This window comes from Carlito syrichta, unplaced genomic scaffold (genome assembly GCF_000164805.1).
Source record: "Carlito syrichta isolate Samal-C Ts95f unplaced genomic scaffold, Tarsius_syrichta-2.0.1 Scaffold304825, whole genome shotgun sequence".
NCBI lineage: Eukaryota > Metazoa > Chordata > Mammalia > Primates > Tarsiidae > Carlito > Carlito syrichta.
This window is the reverse complement of record NW_007248921.1, coordinates 289,943-298,410: the sequence shown is the minus strand read 5'-3', so window position 1 is coordinate 298,410 and position 8,468 is coordinate 289,943.

The window sequence follows — 8,468 nt, the reverse complement described above, 5'->3', positions numbered from 1 at the left end:
CCAAGTAGTTGGGACTACAGGTGTGCACTACCATGTCCAGCTTATGTTTTGATTTATTGTAGAGATGAGCTCTCACCAAGTTGCCCAGGCTGGTCTCGAACCCCTGAGCTCAGGCAGTCCTCTCACCTTGACCTTCCAAAGTGCTGGGAGAGATGGTATTTTAATCTATGGCAATAAAAGAGCTTGTCTGAGGAGAAAGTGTAGAATAGGAAACAGATAAAGCCCAACAGGTTACTCAGGCAAGAAGTGAGAAAATGCGGCTGAGATGGAGGAACCAGAGAGAGAGAAAAGAAATCAGCAGATGGGTGGTGTCATGGACACCAAGGAGTGAGAGCATTTCAAGAATGGGCTGGCCAAGTGTATGGAGTGTTTCAGAGAGGGCTGATGAGACGAGTTATGAGAAGAGTTCTCATGTGGTCAATATTCAGGTTGATTCTACTTTTGAAAATGTTAGTGGACAAAGTCTATACAGAATCAGGGTAAAAATTGGAGATCTGGAGTCAGGGAAGTCACTTTTTGGAGACAAAATAGAGTAGAGCCTAATTGTATAACAATAGAAAAGGGAAGAAAAAAGTAGGAAAGGTTGATGAGCTGGAAAACAACTAGTAAACAAAGGATGTTTTAGAAAAGATGGAGACAGGTGGAAGATCTTTGGCAAAAGAAGGGACACTTTTTCTGTTCTAACAGGAGAATACTATGAGAGGTGACCCCACAATCGGGAATTATTTTATGGAGAATGGGCCACAAAGTAAAGACTTATCTACAGGCTTCCCCCTCTGCTTAAGTATTCTAGGAACCCACTGGCACCACTAACATTGTTGTGAGAGGCTGAATTCAGCTTCAGTTAAATTTTTTTAAAAATGATTCTTTCAACGCTTTTGATCATTTTGATGGGTGATTTATGAGTGCACCCGCCCACACTGTGCTGGGTGTTTGGCATTTTTTGGTCAAAAAATTGCATGATTCCCATGTTTTAACCCCCTAATCCCTCCCCTCCCCAAATTCACCTGATCTTGCTCCAAGAAACTTTTCATGTTTTCCTGGATGAAAAAGTCTTTTTAAAAAAACATTTTGCCAGTGGGAAGAGGTGAAACAAAAAATGGCAGAAGCACTAAAAGGCAATAAAATGGGCAAGTTTAAAACTGTTTTGAGCAGTGAAAAAAGTCTCGATAGGTGTATTGCATTAGATGGAGAGTACTTTGAAGGTGACTGAAGTTTAAACATGAAAGAATAAATACACACGTTTTTAAATAAATAAATTTCATGTTTTGGGGGCCTCCATAGATGATACTGATAGCTAACACTAGTTGTTTCTGTTTTGTACTACATCCTTTTCAGGTTTATATGTTTGTATGTGCTATTAATTGTAGCATGATCCTATATGATGCTGACATAATATATTAATTTTTCTAATAATTTTTGAGGTTGGTATTGTTATCATCATTTTTGGTTTGTTTTGTTTTGTTGAGTCAGGGGTCTTACTCTGCGGCCCAAGCTAGAGTGCAGTGACACGATCATGGCTCACCGCAGCCTCAATCTTCTGGACTCAGGCATCCTTTCTCTCACCCCCCATCCCCTACAGTCCCACTCCCCCCACCCTGGAGTAGCTAGGACTACAGGCACACCGGCACATCTGGCTATTTTTTTTTCTTTCTTTTTTTTGTAGAAAGGATGTCTCACTATGTTGACCAGGCTGGTCTTGAACTCCTGGGCTCAAGCAATCCTCTAACCTTGACCTCCCAAAATGCTGGGATTACACGACCACTGCACCAGGCCTGTTTTCAGCATTTTTTTAGACGAAAACAAAAAATATAAGCAACTCATACAGGTCCCACAGCTAGTAAGTGATGAAGTGAGGTTTGACCCAGAGCCCAAGTCCAGAGTTACAGACGTTGGCAGGAAGGTGAGTCCCTTTCTGTCCTCTTTGTCTTCCTAATGAATGTATAAGGTAAGACCATCAACTGAAGGGTACAGGTGGGGAAGAAAATAAGGGAAGAATTAAAAATATGTAAAGTAGTGTTTAAGGATAATGGCAGAGTAAGTTACAGAAGCATAGTGGGATTACCATGTGGTAGTAAATACCAGTTTGAGTTTTGTGAGAAAACATCTATAGGGATATCGTTCACCTGGTTTTGTGATTGCATCTCTTCCATAATATTTTGCATGAATCCAGGTAAAAGAAAGTAGATAGGAGGGTTTATTCAGGGCTACAGTGTTTTTTGCTGTTATTTTGTTTGGCAAGAAAGTTGAGGATTTTTGCCAAGAATAGCAAATCCAGGGTATAAACTTAAAGTGTCTGCATTTTACCTCCACTGCAGTATCCACTAGGAATTACTTGATTACTATGGGTAAGCAGAAAAATAATAGTAGTGTGTCAAAATGTGATTGTGTGAGATTAAAACTGGAAGAAAGTATTTAAAAATTACCAAATTGCCGGTGCCATAATACCATTCCCCGGTTAGAGACATACTAGAGTGTCTTCTAATTTACAACAGTGTGTTCTGAATATATTTACATTGGGAGAATCTACTCGAATTTCTGGTAATACTATGCCACAGGCACATTGCTGAGATGGTATTTTTTTTCAAAAAAATTAACTTTGGGAGCAAAGTGCATTTTTTTCCCTATAATTTTGCTGTATGTTTTCTTAATCTTTGTTTTGTTTGGACTATATCCCATATCTAGTTCATTCGTCTTAATGGACACTGCCATAGTTACAATTTCATGGAAATTAATGTTGATTAAAATAGATTTTCTATCATTTATATAGGAAAGACATGATGCATAATTGCGCAAAATTTAAGTAGCAATGGTGTGTAAATTGATCCCTTTAAGAGAAATGTGCTGTTTTAAGGTCACTATTTTATACATGCATCATTTATTTCCCAGGGTGACACTATATTGCCTATTCAAAGTTATCTCAAAGCCAGAAACAAATAAAGAGCTAGTCCTAAGCTGGTGAGGAATGTGGTTTATTAGCATTTTTACATATTCTTGCAAGTAAAGTTTCATTAAATGGATACACATGGGAATAGTCCTGAATAGATAATTTTCCCTACAAATCTTTCTTTGTAGGATCAAGGATTATGAATTTCACAGCCATAGACAATGTCAAATATATTTTATTCCAATCTCAGATGCGTATTTATTTCTGAGTTCTATGCAAAATCAGCTACCATATATTAAATGCAGACATTAGTTTTTGCTTATGTTATAATTGCAAAATGGAATCAAAAATCAATATGTAAAATTTGGAAAACAGCATACCTGATACATACAAAAATGTACTCACGTATCAGAATTCATCGTGGTGAAGCATAGTATTTTTTTATGGAAGTTTACATGTGACTTTAAAAAAAGCAGTGGCTCTGATTAATAAATCTTAAGTATGTTGACAATATGTATGATAAAAATTAAGATCCTTTTAAATGTCCCTTGGCCTTGACAAAGACTATCAGAATAAAGGTTGGAGCTCAGTCAGTATCAGGGTGGACGTGTCTGATGAGGTAAGACTTAAGAATGGGCTCTTCCAAGATCATTAGTGGAAAACCAACAGATAAAGCAAAGTCAACTCCCAAAAGCAAGGTGTCAAGAGGTCAAAGTCATATACGATAGGTCTGGTGGGTAGTCAACATCGGTATGCATTCATTCATTTATTTGATAAACGAATTGTCCATGCCTACCACGTGCCAGACACTCTTTTAGATGCTTGAGGTAGAACAATGACAAGTGCACAGACACATGGATCTTACATTCTAGAGAAGAGGAGAGACAGTCAGTAATAAACATAATGAATAAGTGACTTTTGGAAAGTGATAAGGGGGAAAAAAATCACATAAAATATAAGGCAAAGCAAGAGGGATTAGGGTCTCTGAGTGAGAAGCATGCAGCAATTTTAAGTAGGATGATCAGGATAAGGTTAAAAGAGCAGGTGGCATCTAGGCACTATCATGTCCTTCAAGCCAGGAGGTAGAGAATTAGCTATGCAGATATTTCGAATAAGAAAAGATTATTTGTACAAGGGGTCAGCAGTGGGCCCAGGCTCGCAAGTAAGGGTCACTGTGTCTGCAGTGAGTCAGCGAAGGGGAACCTAGGTACAGGATTAATGAGGTACTAGGGGGATGTCTTTATGTGGCTTTCTTCTTTACTGCAGTGTTCATGTACTTTTCTGTATTATTTTGTTTTCTGTAGTTCTTTTTTTCAACTTTTAATTTTTTTTATTTTAAATATGTGGGATACAATTCAGGGTTAGGTATGCAAATGTTCATTTTGCAGGTACCCTTGTTGATATGGTGTACCCCCACTTTCATAGGCAGATTCCCATTACTGCCAATCCTGCTCCCCGCCCCTCCCCCGCCCCTGGCAGTTTCCTACTACTGCCAATGCTTTTCTTACAGTATTACGATAATTGCTTAAGGTCCGCTTATGAGTGAGAACATGTGGTACTCAGTTCTTTGTTTCTGCGAAAGATTACTCAGTATTACAGACTCTAAGTCCATCCAGGTTGCTATGAAGTTCATGATTTTGTTCTTCTTTATGGCTGTGCAGTATTCCATTGTGTCTATGTACCACATTTTTAAAATCCAGTCCTCTTTTGATGGTCAGCACAGTTGGTTACTGAGATACCACTTAACTCCAGTCAGGATGGCTATCATCAATAACTCAAAAAATAACATGATGGAGAGGATGTGGTGAAAAGGGAACACTTCTACACTGTTGGTGGGAGTGCAAACTAGTACAACCTCTGTGGAAAACAGTGTGACGATTCCTAAAAGTTCTAAAAATCGACCTTCCATATGACTCTGCAATCCTCCTACTGGGAATATACCCGGAAGAACTCAAATCACTCTATAAAAAGATACCTGCACACACATGTTTATTGTTTTCTGTAGTTCTAAAAGGAAAGGGCCAGCATGATACACTCCATCTTCAAATAAATCTGAGCGAGGAGAAAAAAAGTTGGATTCTATAATGGGCAGAGAGTAGAATGGGTAGCTAGTAAAAGGATGTTGGGTGAAGATAAAGAAAATAGGAAAGGCTTAAAGACTTGCCATGTAAACATGTCCCCAGTAGGGCATAAAGGGAAAGTGTTGAACACATTTGTGTTGAATTCCGCTAATTAGATATTCAACCTTGAAAGTGTGACTTAACTCCTCCGAGACTTGATGTCATCAATAATTAAGTAGGCATTATAACACCTTTTTCCTAAAATTCCTATGAAGATTAGATAACATATGTAAAGTGTTTGGTACAGGACCTGGCATCAAGTAGACATTTGTGACAAGTTGCCGCCTTCTTGTTTCTATTTTGTCTATCAACCTCTAATGTACCTGATTTCAGCTCAGAGACTGTGATCAACTTCTGGATTTGCTTTTGGACTTCCGGTCACTTGAGCACATACCAGGGTCAGGCATACTAACTACAACAGAAAAGAAGGAGGGGCTCGGTGATCCTCATCATTACTTCCCTGCCTTCCTCTGAGAGAGAGGAGAGCTCAGTGGTCAGTCAGTCTTACATGACATGACTGAGATTGTTGTGAGCTGGCATAGTGTTCTCTGGACTTGACAAAGATTTAAAACTAATGTCTTTTCTTAAGTGAGTAAGTGCTTTGGGCGTTTGCAAAGACCCTGAAATACTGGGAATGTCCCTGTTGCAGATTCCTTGAAATGAACTACACTGTCTGTTTCAGCCAGTCATTTCTGTATCTGCTCAGCCCCAAGGCACCCAGTTGCTCACTCTCCACTGCTGTCTACTAGGATCTCCTCGAACTCCACATGGCCCTCACGGAAAGGAACTAAGACAACCCCAGACAGCCTTGCTTGTACAAGTAGTCTACTACATTCCACAGGAGGTAGTCATGAATTCGCAATCCTGAGAAACTGAGAATGCGGGCCATCTTCACATTTTGCTCAATAATCAGAGCACTTAGATTTCTCAGATTTGTGACTAGCACCAATGAGAACCTCACTCAGGGTCTCTTGAAGCACATTTTTTCGGTTTAAAAATGAGGTTTCAAGGCCATTACCATCCTCTAATGAGACTAGAATGATACCAGTAACCTAAAACTTCCTCTGGAGAGTTCTTCTTTTCTTTTTTGAGTTGGGGTGGTCTCACTGTGCTGCCCAGGCTGGAGTTCTGAGGCACAATCGCGACTCATCACAGCCTTTATCTCCTGGCCTCAGATGATCCTTCCTCTTCAGCTTCCTCAGTCTACACCCAGCTAATTTTTCCTACTTTTTGTGGATATGAGATCTTGCTATCTTGTCTAGGCTTGTCTCAAACTCTGGACTCAAGTAATCCTCCTGCCTTGCCCTCCCAAAGTGATGGGATTATAGGCGTGAGCCACCACTCCCAACTGGACAACTCTTCTTCTAATTTCCAATGTTCTTCTACAGTTTAAGCTCTGGATGAGTAAGGAACAAAAGATCAGAAACTAGTGTCCTTCCATATCCTTTCTAGGCTCTGCATAGGCAGCTTTACTTTGGAATAAGTAGAAATTCTGACTTGGGAACTCAACCAAACTGAGATTAAGATTGTTCCATTTCACATCTTGTTACACTATCTTCTCAAGAGACAAAATAAAAAATATATTGCTATAAAATGAATAGTTCCTGTTTTATCTCACCAATTAGCTATATCTATGCAACAAACATAAACAAGTATCCAAAAAAAAATTTAGTGCAAGTCGGGAAACTGTCCAAACAGGCATCAAATTTGAGATCATGGGTTCATTGCTCCTGTCTGATTTATTTAGTATTCACTTTAAGTACTAAAATCGCACATAATCTTTATCAGCATAATATTTGCTCTTAAGAACAGTCTATTAGAATTTAATCTTCTAGATGATAAAACGATATGTGTAAGGTACTATTCTTTTCTGGGGCGGGTCTCACTCAGACTTGAGTGCAGTGGCACAATCATGACTCACCACAGCCTCAAATTCCTGGATTCAAGTGATCCTCCTGCCTCAGCCTCCTGAGTAGCTGGGACTATAGCGTGCACAGCCACGCCCAGGTATTTTTTTAAAAAAATTTTTATGGAGAGGAGTTCTCACTATGTTGCCAAGGTTGGTCTTGAACTCCTAGGCACAAATGATTCTCCTGCTTTGGCCTCCTAAAGTGCTGGGATTACAGGTGTGAGCCATGGCATCCGGCTTAAGGCACTAATATTTTTCTATTTTTCAGGTTTGTCTATTTTGACTATTTGAGAATGAATCTTTTCCTCCCAGCTTTCAACATTATTAGACTCAAATGAGTCATTTCCCTTCAAAATAATTATCAATATAAGCAAACTTTCCTCTGCTGAGAATGGACTTCACCCATATACTTTTTGAATGACCGAATGCCACTTGCATTCAAATCTAATGATTATGTGGTGCTCAAACTGCAAAATTACGTTTGTGGGGGAAAAATTAAAGATATACCACGAACCTGATCTCAAACCAGGCAAAGTGGGGGCCAAAGGAAGACCTAAACTTTACCCTTATGATGACCACTTGTATACCTGATCCTGAATTGTACGCCACATCTTTAAAATAAAACAAATTTTTAAAAAAGGTACACATGACAGTGATGAGACTGGTGTCTTACATATTCCTAAGAGATTCTGAAACAAGGCATCCCAAATAATAATACAGAAAAGGCAAGAATCATTGGAGAAAGAGTAATGCCTTTCAAGATGGCTACTTGGGCGAACACAGCACTTCGATATGTAACTTCTTATGTCAGAGTGGCCACAAAATTGCTTAATAGGAGATGGATGAGTGCAACTCCAAGTTTACTGTTAGAACCAAAGCTTTGTATGAAATATTGAGTTTATGGGGAAGGAGGGAGGGAAGAAGGGTAGGAAAGCCATTTGCCCTTTTCCTGATCCCTTCCCCTCATTCCTTAATTGCAGGAGATTGAGCCCTTTGGGCTATGGCAACTCCATCACTGGGATGTGTTTGATTGTTGATTTTACTGTTCTGGATACTTCCTTTCCTATTTTCTAATCATTTTGTAACATACATGCTGACTCTTTCTCTCCCCTTCTTCTTTCCCTGGGAAAATACAATGGATTAATCAAGACTTATTGGTACTGAAACTGTCAAAAAATAAAAGAAACTTCTGATAAGATTAATAGCAGTATTTATCTCCTCAGCTCATGTGTAATGTATAAGAAACTAGAACAAAGACAGTTGAAAATTACTGGCATTTAAGTCTTATGTTTTCCAGAATTCTCATCTTGGTTTTCAATCTGTGCACTGATTTTGAAAATAAATACATATGTGAGGCCATCCCTTAGAATACAAATGCTCTCTGTTTTAATCTCTCACACACAGGACTTGGAAGGCATATAATTGCTAAGTAAAACTTAGAAATGTTCTGCTACCTCACTTCTTTTTTCAAATCTTAAATGAGTATGTTACTCAGAGCTAAGCCCAAAATCCAGAATTAAAGATGTGACATCTAAGAGGTGTTGAATATCTC